General features: G+C 44.7%; 1 pseudogene; it reads left to right on the forward strand.

Annotated features, from left to right (window-relative positions):
- The first annotated feature begins 14,122 nt into the window (after nt 1-14,122).
- LOC148540388 (uncharacterized) lies at nt 14,123-14,898 on the forward strand (annotated as a pseudogene).
- The last annotated feature ends 1,149 nt before the right edge of the window (nt 14,899-16,047 follow it).

Below are 16,047 nucleotides of genomic sequence, written 5' to 3' on the forward strand. Positions count from 1 at the left end.
GAGCGGAATCGCTCCGTCTTAGCTCCTCCTTCACTTTCTCCAGCTGCTTCTGCAAAAGCCTGATGAGGGGAATGACCTGACTCAAGCTGGCAGTGTCTGAACTGACTTCACGTGTGGCAATTTTGAAGGGCTGGAGAACCTTGCACAACACGGAAATCATTCTCCACTACGCTTGAGTCAGGTGCATACCCCCTCCTTTGCCTATGTCATAGGTGGATGTATAGGCTTGAATGGCCTTTTGCTGCTCCTGCATCCTCTGAAGCATATAGAGGGTTGAGTTCCACCGCGTCACAACCTCTTGCTTCAGGTGATGGCGGGTCAGGTTCCAGAATGTTTGCTGGCGCTCCAGTCTTCGGCACGCAGTCGCTGAATGGCGAAAGTGGGCAGTAATTTTTCTGGCCACCCAAAGCGACTCCTGCACGCCCCTGTCGCTTTTCAGAAAATTCTGCACCACCAAGTTTATTGTGTGAGCAAAACATGGGACATGCTGGAATTTGCCCAGATGTAATGCCCGCACAATATTGGTGACATTGTCAGATATCACAAATCCCCAGGAGAGTCTAAGTGGGGTAAGCCACTGGGCAATGATTTCCCTCAGTTTCTCTAAGAGGTTGTCGGCGGTGTGCCTCTTACTGAAACCGGTGATACACAGCGTAGCCTGCCTTGGAACGAGCTGGCATTTCTGAGATGCTGCTACTGGTGACGCTGCTGTTGTTGCTGTGTAAGGTGATACATCTACCCAGTGGGCTGTCACAGTCATATAGTCCTTAGTCTGCCCTCTTCCACTTGTCCACATGTCCGTGGTTAAGTGGACATTGGGTACAACCGCATTTTTCAGGACACTGAGGACACTTTTTCTGACGTTTCTGTACAGTCTCGGTATTGCCTGCCTAGTGAAGTGGAATCTAGACGGGATTTGGAACCGGGGACACACTACCTCCATCAATTGTCTAAATCCCACTGCACTAATGGTGGATACCAGATGCACGTCTAACACCAACATAGCAGTCAAGGCCTCAGTTATACATTTTGCTTCAGGATGACTGCTGTCGTACTTCATCCTCCTTGCTAAGGACTGTTGGAGGGTCAATTGTTTAGTAAAAGTAGTGGTGTTCCTACTTCCTCTCTGGGATGATGAACGACTCCCAGCAGCAGCAACAGCAGCAGCGGCAGCAGTAGGCGTAGCAATGCAGGATCCTCCGGAGGAATCCCGGATTGGAGAGTCAGTCATGCCAGTGACATGGCCAGGGGCTGGCTGGCAACTTTTAGCCTTGGGGGCAAATGCATGCAGGCAGCCCTGGCAGAGGAGTAGCGTGTAGCCAGGGTGCCCGAGAGAACGTGCGTGCTATGGTGCCCCCCCTCAAGTGTTCTAGAGAGGAGGCAGGTCCATATGGGATTAATGTAAGGTAAAAATAAAGATTAGGGGCAGCCCCCTGTTGTAGTGCCCATATGCAGTGCCACCCTGTGCCAAAGGAGGACATCCTTATGCAGGCCTCGAGTAGTGCCCCCAGTAGTGATCCCCCCTATGCAGTGCCCCTTGTGCCCCCAGTAGTAAGCCCCTTATATAGTGCCCCCAGTAGTGGTAACCCTTATGCAGTGCCCCTTAAATAGTGGCCCCAGTTGTAGTCATCCCCCTGTGCAGTACCCCCGCTACTGCCCTTTATATAGAGCCCCCAGCAGTAGTCCCTCGATGCAGTGCCCCCAGTGGTAGTCCCCTCCCCCCTATGTAGTGCCCCTAGTAGTAGTCCCCTCCCCTTTTGCAATGCCCCTAGTAGTAGTCCCCTCCCCTTGTAGTGCCCCTAGTAGTAGTCCCCCACAATAGTAGTACCCCCCTTGTAGTGCCCCCAGTAGTAGTCCCCCCCTTGTAGTGCCCACAGTAGTAGTCCTGCCCTTGTAGTGCCCTAAGTAGTAGTAGTCCCCCACTTGTAGTGCCCCCAGTAGTAGTAGTCCCCCCCTTGTAGTGCCCACAGTAGTAGTATTCCCCCCTTGTAGTGCCCCCAGTAGTATTCCCCCCCTTGTAGTGCCCCCAGTAGTATTCCCCACTGTAGTGCTCCCAGGAGTCCCCCCCTTGTAGTGCCCCAGTAGTATTCCCCCCTGTAGTGCTCCCAGTATTCCCCCCCTGTAGTGCTCCCAGGAGTCCCCCCCTTGTAGTGCTCCCAGGAGTCCCCCCCTTGTAGTGCCCCCAGTAGTATTCCCCCCCTGTAGTGCTCCCAGTAATCCCCCCCCTGTAGTGCTCCCAGGAGTCCCCCCCTTGTAGTGCTCCCAGGAGTCCCCCCCTGGTAGTGCCCCCAGTTGTATTCCCCCCCTGTAGTGCTCCCAGTATTCCCCCCCTGTAGTGCTCCCAGTAGTTCCCCCCTTGTAGTGCTCCCAGGAGGCCCCCCCCTTGTAGTGCCCCCAGTAGTATTCCCCCCTGTATTGCTCCCAGTAATCCCCCCCCCCGCAGTAGAGACATAAGAAAAAAATAAAAAAAAAACACAATGACCTGACACTCGCTCCTGCTCCTGGTCCTGCCGCCGAGATCAGCTCCTCCGTCCGCCACTTTGCATTATGGGAGTGACGCGTCATGGGAGTGACGCATCACTCCCATTACCCACTGCGGGAGCTGGAACATGTCCGGCTCTGGCAGTGGGAGCAGCAGCCGATGAGAGTCTGTCTGACTCTCATCAGCTGCTAAAGCAAACACACAGCTGCCGGAGCCGGCGGCTATGTGCTTGTGCTGTGTAGCGCTGACCGAACTCCGTCCGGTCAGCGCTACACACGCGGTGCAGTCTGTGTCACAGTGACACAGACTGCCCGTGGCCCGCAGCCCACATGACGCTGCGGCCTGGGGGGCACATGGCATCCTGCCCCCCAGCCCAGCCCGCCACTGGACATGGCCTGCAGGTCTACTTTCGATCCTGAGTAAGGAGGAAATTGACAAGGAGGGAGTTGACGGTGTGGTTTGCAGGCGCTTGGATACAACAGGACAACGGGATTTAGGTGTCCCTGGACTGCTTACAGTCTTAGCCAAAGTTTCTGAACTTGACAGTAACTTTTTATGAATGCACTGCAGGTGCAGTATAAGGGAGGATGTTCCTAGGTGGTTAACGTGCCTACCCCTACTTATTTCACCTTTACATATGGTACATATGACAAGACAGTTGTTGTCCGGATTTGGATAGAAATATTGCCAGACCAAAGAGGTGGAATGTTTGGTCTTCTGCCCAGGCATGACCGTGATGGGCTTTTTCATCCCACGGACAACAACTGACTCCCCCGGAGCCTGATTTAAACAAACCACATCACCATCAGAATCCTCCTCGCCAACTTCCTCCTCAGCGCCAGCTACACCAGTATCCTCATCCTGTTGTACTTCAACAGTGACATCTTCAATTTGCATATCAGCAAGTGGACTGTGGGTGCTCATTTCAGCACTTGCAGGGGGTGTGCAAATGGTGGAAAGAGCCACCTCTTCCCGTCCAGTGCTGGGAAGGTCAGGCATCGCAACCGCCACCACACTTGGACTCTCCTTGTGGATTTGTGATATCTTCTTAGAACGCACAGTTCTTCGCTGTGCTTTTGCCAGCTTAACTTGTTTGATTTTTTTAGTGGGAGGAGGGCTTCCATCGTCATGTGAAGCTGAACCACTAGTCATGAACATAGGGAAAGACCTTAGCCGTTCCTTGCCACTTGTTTCTCCTCAGATGATTTAAATGATTTTTTTAAGGTCATTTTCCTGAACTTTGTCATTTGGGATTGTATGTGCCCTCTACTATGACATTGGGCATCGGCCTTGGCAGACGACGTTGATGGCATGTTATCGTCTATGTCATGACTTGTGGCAGCAGCTTCAGCACTAGGAGGAAGTGGTTCTTGATCTTTCCCTATTTTATTTTTATCTGAGAAAGTTTGGTCCTCCATTTGTTATATTGATATATACATGCGGCTGAGGTGCACACAAACACAGAAAATCATTTTTTATTTTTGTTGGAGACTAGTGCACTTTGTGGGTTACACCACCCTTCAAGAAATGAGCCAGCCGGCTCTTTACTTATGGGACACAGGCGCACGCTTGGCGCTGCTCCTTTGTTGATGCACGTGCAGCTACAGTGCACACAATTCACAAAGACAGAAAAAAAGAAGAATTTTTAATTTTTTGTGGAGCGCACTTTGAGGGTTACACCACCCTTTAACACACAGATGCACGCTTGGCGCTGCTGCTTTGAGGACGCACGTACAGTGCAGACAATTCACAAACACTGAAGAAAATGTTTTATTTTTGTTGGAGTGCACTTTGAGGGTTACACCACCCTTTAACAGACAGACGCACGCTTGGCGCTGCTGCTTTGAGGATGCACGTACAGTGCACACAATTCACAAACACAGAAGAAAATATTTATTTTTGTTGGAGTGCACTTTGGGGGTTACACCACCCTTTAACAGACAGACGCACGCTTGGCGCTGCTGCTTTGAGGATGCACGTACAGTGCACACAATTCACAAACACAGAAAATATTTTTTTATTTTGTTTGGAGTGCACTTTGGGAGTTACACCACCCTTTAACAGATGAGCCAGCTGGCCCTTTACTTATGACACAGGCGCACGCTTGGCGCTACTTGTTGATGCACGTGCGGCTACTGCGCACACAATTCGCAAACACAAAAAATTATTTTTTATTTTGTTTGGAGTGCACTTTGGGGGTTACAGCTCCATTTAACGGTCAAGCCAGCCAGCCCTTCACTTATGACACAGGCGCACGCTTGGCGCTGCTTTGTTGATGCATGTGCAGCCACAGTGCACACAATTCACAAACACAGAAAATAATTTTTTATTTTGTTTGGAGAGCACTTTGGGTGTTACAGCACCCTTTAACGGTCAAGCCAGCCAGCCCTTCACTTATGACACAGGCGCATGCTTGGCACTGCTCCTTTGTTGATGCACGTGCAGCCACAGTGCACACAATTCAGAAACACAGAAAATATTTTTTTATTTTGTTTTGAGTGCACTTTGGGGGTTACAGCTCCTTTTAACGGTCAAGCCAGCTGGCCCTTTACTTATGACACAGGCGCACATTTGGCGCTACTTTGTTGATGCACGTGCGGCTACTGCGCACACAGGGCCTGATTCAGAGCCGGACGCTATTAGCGCTCGCTCGTTCAGAAAAAGGGGGTGGCTATTCAAATGAACCGTTCGCTCTTTGCGGTCTGTTGATGCCTCCATGTCTGAACGAGCGAACAAAACATGTGGACGTTTATTTGAAAATTACGCCCCCTGGCCTCTCGCATCATACGTCATGTCCGCTATTTATTAGATTAATCGAGTACATCGATCAGCGTATGAACTGCTCGCTATTCTAGTGGCTGGTTTTTCCTACCACTATATTGCGAGCAGTTCTGACTAAAAAACAACCAGGTGACGTGGTCAATGACGCTGCTGTTTAAATTATGCACACCCATAAATCGCCCGTTTTGACCTTTAAGCACGCCTGCGTTCTTAATTCCACTCCCCGTTTTTATGCACCTTCCCATGTTACCACCCACATACGCCTCCTCATGTCACTCAAAATAACAGGCATTCGCTATATAGCGAACAAACGATTTTCAGCCACACTGACTGGTTCGCGCATGCGTATTACAAACCGTACGCATGCGCAGATGGGCGAACATTGTTCGGAACGAGCGTACTGCCGCTTACGAGCGGCTCTGAATCAGGCCCACAATTCACAAACACAGAATAAAATATATATTATTTTGAGTGCACTTTGGGGGTTACAGCCCCTTTACTTATGACACAGGCACACGCTTGGCGCTACTTTGTTAATGTACGTGCGGCTACTGCGCACACAATTCACAAACACAGAAAAAATATTTATTTTTTTGCACTTGGGGGGAGCACCCCTGATGGACAGAGCACCCCTGGACAACACTACAGCACCCCTTTAGAACTGGGACACTGCACAGGACTTTGGAGTGGACACAAACCCTATGGACAACTGACTGCACAGCACAGTCCAGCCAGCCCCTATGGACTTTGGAGGAGTGGACACAGCCCCTATGGACAACAGCAGCACAGCAAAACACAGCCAGCCCCTATGGACTTTGGAGGAGTGGACACAGGGCCTGATTCAGACCCGGACGCAAGTGGCCGTTCGCTCGTCCGCCGTACGAGCGGAAATATTTAAATTCAAGCGCTCGCTCGTATGTTCGCATGTAGCTAATCTTCCGCCCCATAGTCTTCCAACCCCTCCTCTAGCTAGCGAACGTTCAAAATAGCGACCGTCCGTCTCCTCTTTGGTTGCAGGGAACGCTCGCACAAGACAATTCCGGAAGTGGCCCTGTCAGTTTTCGATTGCCTGCTCTTTCATTCTGCAAACATACTTGAATCGATTACTGGCAATCACTATATTAATTACCTTAATTGTTATTCACATGTTTGCAATCCTGTTTTCTTTTTCAATGTCAATAAACTTTATTCTTGTCAGTGTGTGTCATTTGTACCGCAGAATACATAAGTTTTGACCAATGGGATGGTTTTTCGAAATTAAAAGTTTTTGGGAATGCTACTATTGTTTTGCGTTGTTTTTTCTAGGCAGATTATAATACTTTAATTTTTTAATTTAAATTAGCTTACGCATGTCACTACATCAAGCCTCTCATAACTCTCATTATATTTGTGAGGGTGTAGGTCACATGACTCATACAATAACCAATAGAATGGTTCCTGTTAATTTACAAAGTACATTAGCCAATCAAATTTTTTCTAGGACCTTTATTAAAACTGTTTTGTGTTAAAAAAATCATTGCCATCATGAGAGCCTCAGCGTTTTGTAGGCGTGAGCTACTGATCCTCACTGAGGTGATGGACCAGAGAATAACCCATCATCTGCCCCCCATCACCAAGCTCCGCAAGCGGATGGCGTATGCGGAGGTGTGCCGCCGCCTGCGTTCCATGGGCTATCGCCAAAATATTGCCCAACTTGAACGCAGGTGGTTGGATTTGAGACGCCGATCCCCACGCCTGCTGGCCCTTTTGCATCTCCAGATAGTGGAAAGTAAGTGTTTATGTGTTTGTTTATATATATATTATTAATTTGTTGTATTTTTTTCGCCTACCTGCGTGTGCATGTTTACAGTATAGCCCTGTTTGTTTATTTTGGACCTACCTGCGTGTGCATGTTTACAGTATAGCCCTGTTTGTTTATTTTGGACCTACCTGCATGTGCATGTTTACAGTATAGCCCTGTTTGTTTATTTTGGACCTACCTGCGTGTGCATGTTTACAGTATAGCCCTGTTTTTTTTGTTTTTTGGATATTTTGGTTAAATATATATAAAAAAAAAAAACATTGCAATTAAAAATGTTTCTCTCCATCATTTAGGGGCCGAGCGGAGAATGAGACGGCGCAGATGGGTGTCTCGACCCCTATCCCCCACTCCCACCCAAACATCCTCTGCCCACTCTTCCCCAAATTCCCCCTCCATCCCAGACCTTGCGCTCGTCAGTCCCCTCCCTCTCCTCACCTTACCATCCCTCCAACTTCCCCCTCCCCTCAAACCCCCCCTCTCTTTTCCTCACCCTCCACTTCATCCCAAATTACCCCTCCTCCTTCCCAGAGCCACTGGCCCACCTCTGAAGAGGAGGAATTCGGGCCTCCAGGCCCAGGCAGCATTTTGACTGGTATGTTTACATTTTAAACTATGTTTTTTTGTAGGATTTTAAAATTTGGGTTGATGTTGTCCTTTTGCCTGTGCAGTTCAATATAGTAAAGTAGTTCCAATGTTTTTTATATATATCTTTGTGAAACAATGTCAAGGATGTTTTCCCCTTACACATATGACACATGTCCAAACACTCACACTTGTGTATTTCTTGTTTACGCTACCCACAAATGTCGGCATTTTGCAAATTTTTATTTTTGGATTGTTATTTATTCTCTTTGGGCCCTTATTTGTTTTGAATCTGTTCGTTTTGCATTCCTTTTGTTTTGGAGCTGTTTTGGTACCTGATGTTTTTTTGGTTGATAGTCTGAATTTTTGGGTTGTTTTTAAAATCTAAATGAAGGTGTCATTTTTTTATTCCGCAGATTTTTTTTACCCACAGAGGACCAGAGGTGTAACGAGGCATTTGCTGCAGGATTAATGGAGCTACGGGGCCATGTACTTGCCATGCTGGTGGCATTGGACCATATGTTGGCGAGCCTGCGCCACTAATTTTTTGTGTTTTCCCAAAATAATTTTTTCAAAAATAAAGTTTATTTTGATTTATTTAAGTCTCATTCCTTGTGTGTAAATCTTAGATTGTTGAACCTTACATAAGTCTACTATTTGTCTATGAGTTTTTTAAGTAATGTAAATTTGTTTGTAGAAAGCTCAAGTAAGTATGTAAGCTTGCACATTAAACACATAACAATACCAATAGGTTTGTAGAAATGTGTGGGTAATGTAAAAATTAAAGCTACCTGCTTAGGCCTAGAATTGAAAACATACTGATTCACCATAATACCTTTGGTGTTTTTTTGTAGCAACAAAGCAGGGTACTAAAGTTTACAAATTAAGAAATTACAGTATTAGGCGTTAAGCAACTTTGCATTTTTTTGCAACAGGTTACACTTGGTTGTAATTTACGATGGAAATGGTTGGGTAACGTCAATAAAAAATTTAATGCACACAAATAATAAACACCAAGTGAATTGACACAATAAATTCAAACATTGAAAACACACACACAAGTCCAAACAACACCAAAACCACCAAATATACAAAATCAGGAACTGTTTGAAGAAGTAGCATGCCAACATGAATCCACAAATGAGGAGAAGAAATCATTGTTCCCGAAGTTATATCCAATGTGTCCACATAATGTCATTTGTGTTGATCAGGTATTAGGCATGGATTTTTATGGTCATTTTAGGGATTAAAAAAAAAAGAAAAAAAAAAAAGTTAAAAGTGTACATTAAAATATTACATGTCTACATTGTGGCAATTAAATAAATTTGTGGAAATAATTACCGAAAAAATCTTGCAACAACTGCATTGCATATGGCCCCCCCACATACTGACCTCCGACCAACCTCGGGGGGGCCATCCTCAGGCAAGGCATCCTCTGGCTGCATTGGGACACCACTCCTTATGGCGATGTTGTGAAATATCCCACACAGGACCACAATTTTCGAAACCATAGCCGGCAAATACATGAGGTCGCCACCAGAGCGGTGGAGGCACCTGAATCGGCATTTTAAAAGGCCGATACAGTGCTCCACCACCTACCTGGTGGCTGTATGTGTGGAATTATACTGACTTTGTGGCCCTGGTGTACGAACCAAATAAGGAGTGAGTAGCCAGGGCGTGCAAGGGTAACCACTGTCTCCTGTGAAAATATAAAAAACAACATCAGGACCATTGTGTAACAAACTTTGCATTGGTTTCAACAGAAGGTGTCAACTTACCCAGAAGCCATGCATCACCAGCTTGTAGGTTGTTTAATTTGTGCCAAAACCCTGATTGCCGGATGACGAAGGAATCATGTGCACTGCCTGGGAATTTGGCATTCAGGGACAGGATCTGGAGGGAGGCATCACATACCACCATTACATTCATCGAGTGAAAGTGCTTTTGTTTCCTATATATAGCCTCCAGCCTTGCTGGAGACTGAAGTGGTATGTGAGTGCCATCCACAACCTCTATGATGCAATTTGGTAAAAATTAGCCTTCACCACAGTAAGGGAACCCATATCCAATGGCATTTTAATAAAATGATGGAGGTGTTTAAAAAGTGCCTCCATCACTGCCCTCAGGATCCTTGAAAAGGAGGATTGGGATATTCCTGCCACTATTCCCATGGTGGTTTGAAAGGATCCTGAGGCACAAAAATGTAACACCGACATTAATTGCGTAAGTGGTGGTATTGCTGTAGGACTGTCAATTTGCCCTTCAAGATCACTCTCTATTAAAGAGAGAGTGTCTATGATGATTTGTGGCGGAAGGCGGTATCGCCTTAACACCTCATCATCTGGCATTCCAAAAAGGGTGAAACGTGTTCTATATATCTCTGGCCTTGCACGCCTACGAGACCTATGCCTGGGACGAAGTTGAGGTTGGTCGGGTTCTGGAACCATGGCCAATATAATACGACCAACATCAACCTGAAATGTTAAGCCAGGTAGTTATTGTTTTAGACAAATGTGTTAAGACAAATATACTTATCTTTTCCAAGATATTCAAAAATTCTTACAGGCCTGGGTCGTGTCATGTGAAATTCAACCTACATTGCAAAAGTAGAAAATATTTTGAAGATTAATTTAATAAACTAGGAATTAAGCAAAATATAGTTTGCGAAAATTAAGAGAAGGGAGCAAAATAGTACACGACATTCAGAGTTAACACATGATTTTACACAGAAGAAGTACATATTACTTCGCAAAATAGTACGCTACATTTAGAGTTAACACATGATTTTACACAGAAGAAGCACATATTACTTCGCAAAATAGTACGCTACATTTAGAGTTGACACATGATTTTACACAGAAGAAGCACATATTACTTAGATAAACATATGCTAAGACCAACACATCTAATTTGCTAATTAATAAAACCAAAAACACTTACCAAAAACAGACAAATATCCCAAAGTTTGAAAAGGTCACTTGGGTTTCAGCCAAAATAACTGTTTGAAAAACAAATAAAAATAATTTTAAAAATGTAAAAACAATTTAATAATAAATGTTTATGAGAATTATTGAAATACTTAACTCAAAAATATAAATCAAAATAGGAAAAAAAAAACGCAAAAATGCTAACGTAAACAAAGAAAGTACTAAAAAAACGCTCCTTCAAAATAATACAAACTCCTTCACGATCCACCAACCAAAGAACAAACCATTACACCGAAATACCTCCAACAATCCAAAAATGCCACCTCGAATGGAGTCACACCAAGCCATAAATAGTCTTTATTTTCCCGCTCAAATTAAGGACGGACAATAGGAGCGCACAATCAATGATGCGGCCGAATAATGCTGACGCTGAACTGAGGTCCAAAATGACTACAGAGCAGCAAAGCACTGGCCAAGAGGCCAGTAAGTATTGTCTTTTTTGTGCAAAATGATTATGTTTAACAATAATTTTGGAAACATTTTACATTATAAATGTTATTATCTTTTTTAAAGAAAGGTGTTGAGGATGCCATGGAAGAGGCTGCTGGGCCTAGTAGGCCAACTAAGCAAAAAAAAAAAGGCAGCCACAATTCACAAGGAAGGAGATGGAGGTTTTGGTGCAAATGTGCAATGACAACCTGCCACAGGCACCAAGGAATATGGGTGCAAGCCAGAGATGGAAAATGTGGGATGACATAGCCAGTGCTGTCAATTGGGTGGGTGAGTTTGAACGTTCAACCCGGGAGGTCAAACGCCGGTACGTAAAAACTACATTTGACTAAAAAGTGTTTACAAGTCATAATACTGCTGGAATAATGCCAAATTTTTAACCAACAGATGGAGCGACTTCAAATATCGGCTGAAACAAAATCTTGCTGATAGGGCTAGGCATGCAAGGTGGACAGGTGGGGGTCCCACCCCTGTGTCACTTGAGCCCATGGATTTGGAGGAGCTGGCACAGGGGTGTGTGCAGGATGAGGAGGTGTTTGGCGTGTCGAACATGGATACCAACATGCCAGACTTTGCGGCTCCTCATATTGACCAGGTAAATGTTGTAATGTTAACAACTCGGAAATGTGTTATGGAAAATATCTAGAGTTTAATTTTACTTTTTTCTCTTTTTTCTCACAGAGACACAGGCGGATGAGTCTGCTCCAGAGGTGAGCTTTGGCCGCAGAATTTCTTCTGGCTCTGCAGGGGAGGAAGCAGTAGATCCGGCTGGGGGACCCTGTGGAAGACAGTCCAAGGCCTTCCCCCTCGCAGGCAGTGGCCCTCCTCACTGATTTCAATGTTAAAACGGATCAGCACACAGAGATTCTGATGAGGATGGACGCCAATCTGCTACGGGTGGCGGACGCCCTGGAGGAAAATGCTGCGGCCAATGTAAGAATTGCAAATGCCCTGGAGCAGCTCATTCATCAGCACATGTTGGAGCCGGCCTCCCTTCCTGCCGGAACATCAGGACCCTCCATCTCTGGCACAACAACAGCCATCCCTCCAAATGTGCCTAGCCCTATGCCTAGTCCAGAGGCCACAACATCTGCCTCTGGACAGGCCAGCCGAAGGCAATCCCAGACCCAGACACTGGCTAATTTCCCCACAATCCATCTCTGTGTTTGCCCAATATTCCTTAATGCCCAAAACCTCCTTCTCCTTTCTTGTGAATTGTTTTTAATTTTGTATATTATTTTGATTGCAAGTGCCACTTATTTTGTTTTTGTGGCCCAAATCATTTTTTGGTATTTACCTTTCCAAACATTATTTTCTGCAAAAAAAAAAAAAAAAAACATTTAATAAAATTATGTTGCAAATATGCAAAATTCTATTGTTGATTTATTCCAAAACTGGTTAAAAGGTAATCCCTCAAACAAAATTCCAAACAATACAACGGAAATATAGACATTATTTTTTTAGAAAAAAAACAAGGGTTAAAAACAATTTCTGAGTTTTAATTAACACTTATCAAACCAAAAAAAGGACGATTGGTTTCTTGGACAAAAAAAAATTAGCAAAATATACAAACATGCGTACAATATTGTTTCCGTAAAAAAAAAAACACTTACAAATATTTCAAAAGCCCACAAAATAAACCACAAAATGTTAGCTAATTGATTGTAATACCCAGAAATTAGCAGCTGAGTAGTTCACCTGCGTACGGTTTTTAGCCACTAAAAAAGGTCTATTTGCGAAACACATTACAAGCTGTTTAGCAAATAAAAGATGATTGTTTTTGTGGCAACAATTGATAAATCGAAACACCATTGATGAGCCCAGGTTAGGACGAAGAGACCATCATCATTGTGGTAGACTATACCAGACCACAAGCTGAACGAGCAGTCTTAAAGGAAATTGGATCAGACAGTGACGTATCACTTGGTCCGTTCACATTTGGCGCTCGCATAAGATAATTTATGTACGCCCAAATAACGCCTCGACATGCCTGCGTTTTCCCATCTCCACCCCCGTCACCGCCCCAAAACGGACAGTTCTGTCAATCACATTGAACATGTCACTTCCTGTTCGCTGTTCTCCGATCGACTGAAAAATTACCGCAATCAGACGTACGCACATGCGCACTGTTACACCGACGCATGCGTGGTTGTACAACATCGGCTGACTACGAACGAGTGGCCACTTACGAGCGGCTCTGAATGAGGGCCACAGCCCCTATGGACAACAGCAGCACAGCACAACACAGCCAGCCCCTATGGACTTTGGAGGAGTGGACACAGCCCCTATGGACAACAGCAGCACAACACAGCCAGCCCCTATGGACTTTGGAGGAGTGGACACAGCCCCTATGGACAACAGCAGCATAGCACAACACAGCCAGCCCCTATGGACTTTGGAGGAGTGGACACAGGCCCTATGGACAACAGCAGCACAGCGCAGCACAGCACAGCACAATACTACACTACATTACACAGCCCAGCCAGCCCTAACTCCCACCCTCCCTCTTCACTGTCCACAGCCGAGTGAGAAAATGGCGCCGACGCAGGTACCTTATATAGAATCCAAAACCCACGAGACCCGGAAGGCGGGATGATGACGTTTTGCCTCGATTTCAGATCTGAGTCAGACAGGAAAAGTCGAGCCTGACTCGGATCGGCCTCGGATCGGGGGGGCTCGGATTTCAGAAATCCGAACCCACTCACCCCTAATGTATACACATATATAGATATAGATATATAAATATATACACATATATACAAACATATATATATATATAGTGTATATATATATATATATATATATATATATATATATATATACATACATACAGTTTATTCAGTATACCTGCCATACACTGTGGGCTGCGGCACAGAAGCATGGGCTGTTTCAGCCATGCACTGTGGGGTAGCTCAGGTGGATTTCTGCACTTTTGATATAGGGCATAGTGCATTGCACCACTGAACCAAGCTTTTTTATGTTTGAAAAAGGAATTTGTTTAATAAATGTTTATTTCTCTCTATTCTTTACTTCTACAGAATGGCTGGTGCTTTCTGGATAGGATTTATTGAGATGTACCAGGCCAATGAGTGCCTCTGGAAAATCACATGCAAGGACTATTGCAATAGAGACAAAAAAGATCAGGCACTCAACCAACTGCTGACGTACAGTAGAGACCTAGTAATTGATGCCAACATCAAGTGGGTGAAGAACAGGATTCAGAACCTAAGAACTGTGTTCCTGAAGGAGCACAACAAGTACATGGAGTCACAGCGTTCAGGAGCAGGGGCAGATGAGGTCCAAACGCCTAAGTTATGGTACTGTGACCTGCTCAAGTTTGTCCTGGAGAAGGATCCAAAGAGACGGTCATAGTGCTCGCTGGAGCCAGAGCCAGATGAGGTCCACGCTGAAGAATCGGGGAGTCAGGATCAGGTAATTGTTTGTTATTCCAAAACAACATGTACTTTTTCTGTTGTTTTTAAAAAGTTAATATGCTTGTATTTAATTCATTTGGTGAATTTTGGTAAGTATTTGCAGTTTTTAAAACTGAAAAAAGGTAATACTTTTCCCTTCCTAGATTGTCGATTTAGATTTGGAAGTCAATCCTGGCCACCTCTCCAGCGAGCCCACAGAGGTGTTGGGAGTCTCCGATAGAGCGGTCGTCTTCCAAGGCTCCCGCCAGGAAAAGGAAGACAGCTACCAGGACTCCAGCCTCTGGACCATCCAGGAGTGACCTTTTTTTGCAACATGCGGGGAAGGTTCTTCAGAAGCCCCCGGATGCCGAATCATGTTTTGGTATGAACATCGCCCCATGAAATGAGGACCATGGCGCCAAGCCAGGCTGCTCATTTCAAACGCACAGTGTATGATACTATGCTTCGAGGTCTTGAAGGAGAATTGGTTAAAGACTCGAACATAGGATTGTACCCTAGGCAACCCCCAACACTCTCGGCCTCAGGCAGTTTCCCCATCCCACAGCATCAAGCGACAAATACCCCTATGCAAAATACTCCTCCGTCACATCCCCACACCTACCAAGCAGCATTTAGCCCAGCACCACCAAATCCCTTTCCCAGCACTTCCATGAGTGGTGTGCAAGCTGCATAGCAGAGTGCACAGACCACTCTATGGGACGATGTTCATTATTTTAATTATTGATTTTTTTATTGCATTTTTTTTGTAGCGTTGCAAAATTGAGGTAATTCCTTTTGAGCTTGAGTAAGGTCAAAGTACCATGACAAAGGCTTTTGGACTTCATACAGCCCTGTTTCCTGAACTTTGTGACATTTGTGTATTTGTTGTGGTCATTTGGGAACACAGTTCTGAAGTTCTTGTCCTTTATTTTTTTGATGTTGGCATCACTTAAATGATCTCTACTGTACATGACTAGTTGTTGAAGTGCCTGATTCTATGTTTCTATTGTAATAGTCCTTGTTGTGGAGGCACTCATTGGTCTGGTACATCTTGGTGAATCCTGTCCAGAATGTTTGCTAAAATGAAGCACTAAAAAGTTAATAAAAAAAACAAAAACAGGGTGTGGTGTCTTTATTTACTTGTAAATTGTATTTCATAATATAATGTAATTTAAAGGTCTGCTGAATTTGAATTGGGTTTTTTTGGATTTTGGCCTGTTATTAGGGTGATGGTGTTTTTGGATTGTTGTTTTGGGTTGATTGTGGTTTTGTCCAAATTACAAAATCTTGATCAATGTTTGAAACCATTTTGCCTAAAACAAGATTTATCCCCCTAAAGCTGTTCCCATATGACAATGGCATTGGCTGCTAAAGGCTATAATGTTGAATAAAAATGTGAATAAAAAAACAGGTCTCAAAAAAGGTAATAGTACTTTTGTATGGTAATTACAATTTAATTAACTGAAAAAACAGGGAAACTATGTAATATACATCCTTCACTTTTAAAACCAATTTGAAAGAGTTATGTTATTACTACAGGGGTCTTCAACC

This window comes from Taudactylus pleione, unplaced genomic scaffold (genome assembly GCF_031769625.1).
Source record: "Taudactylus pleione unplaced genomic scaffold, aTauple2 ptg000019l, whole genome shotgun sequence".
NCBI classification, from domain to species: domain Eukaryota; kingdom Metazoa; phylum Chordata; class Amphibia; order Anura; family Myobatrachidae; genus Taudactylus; species Taudactylus pleione.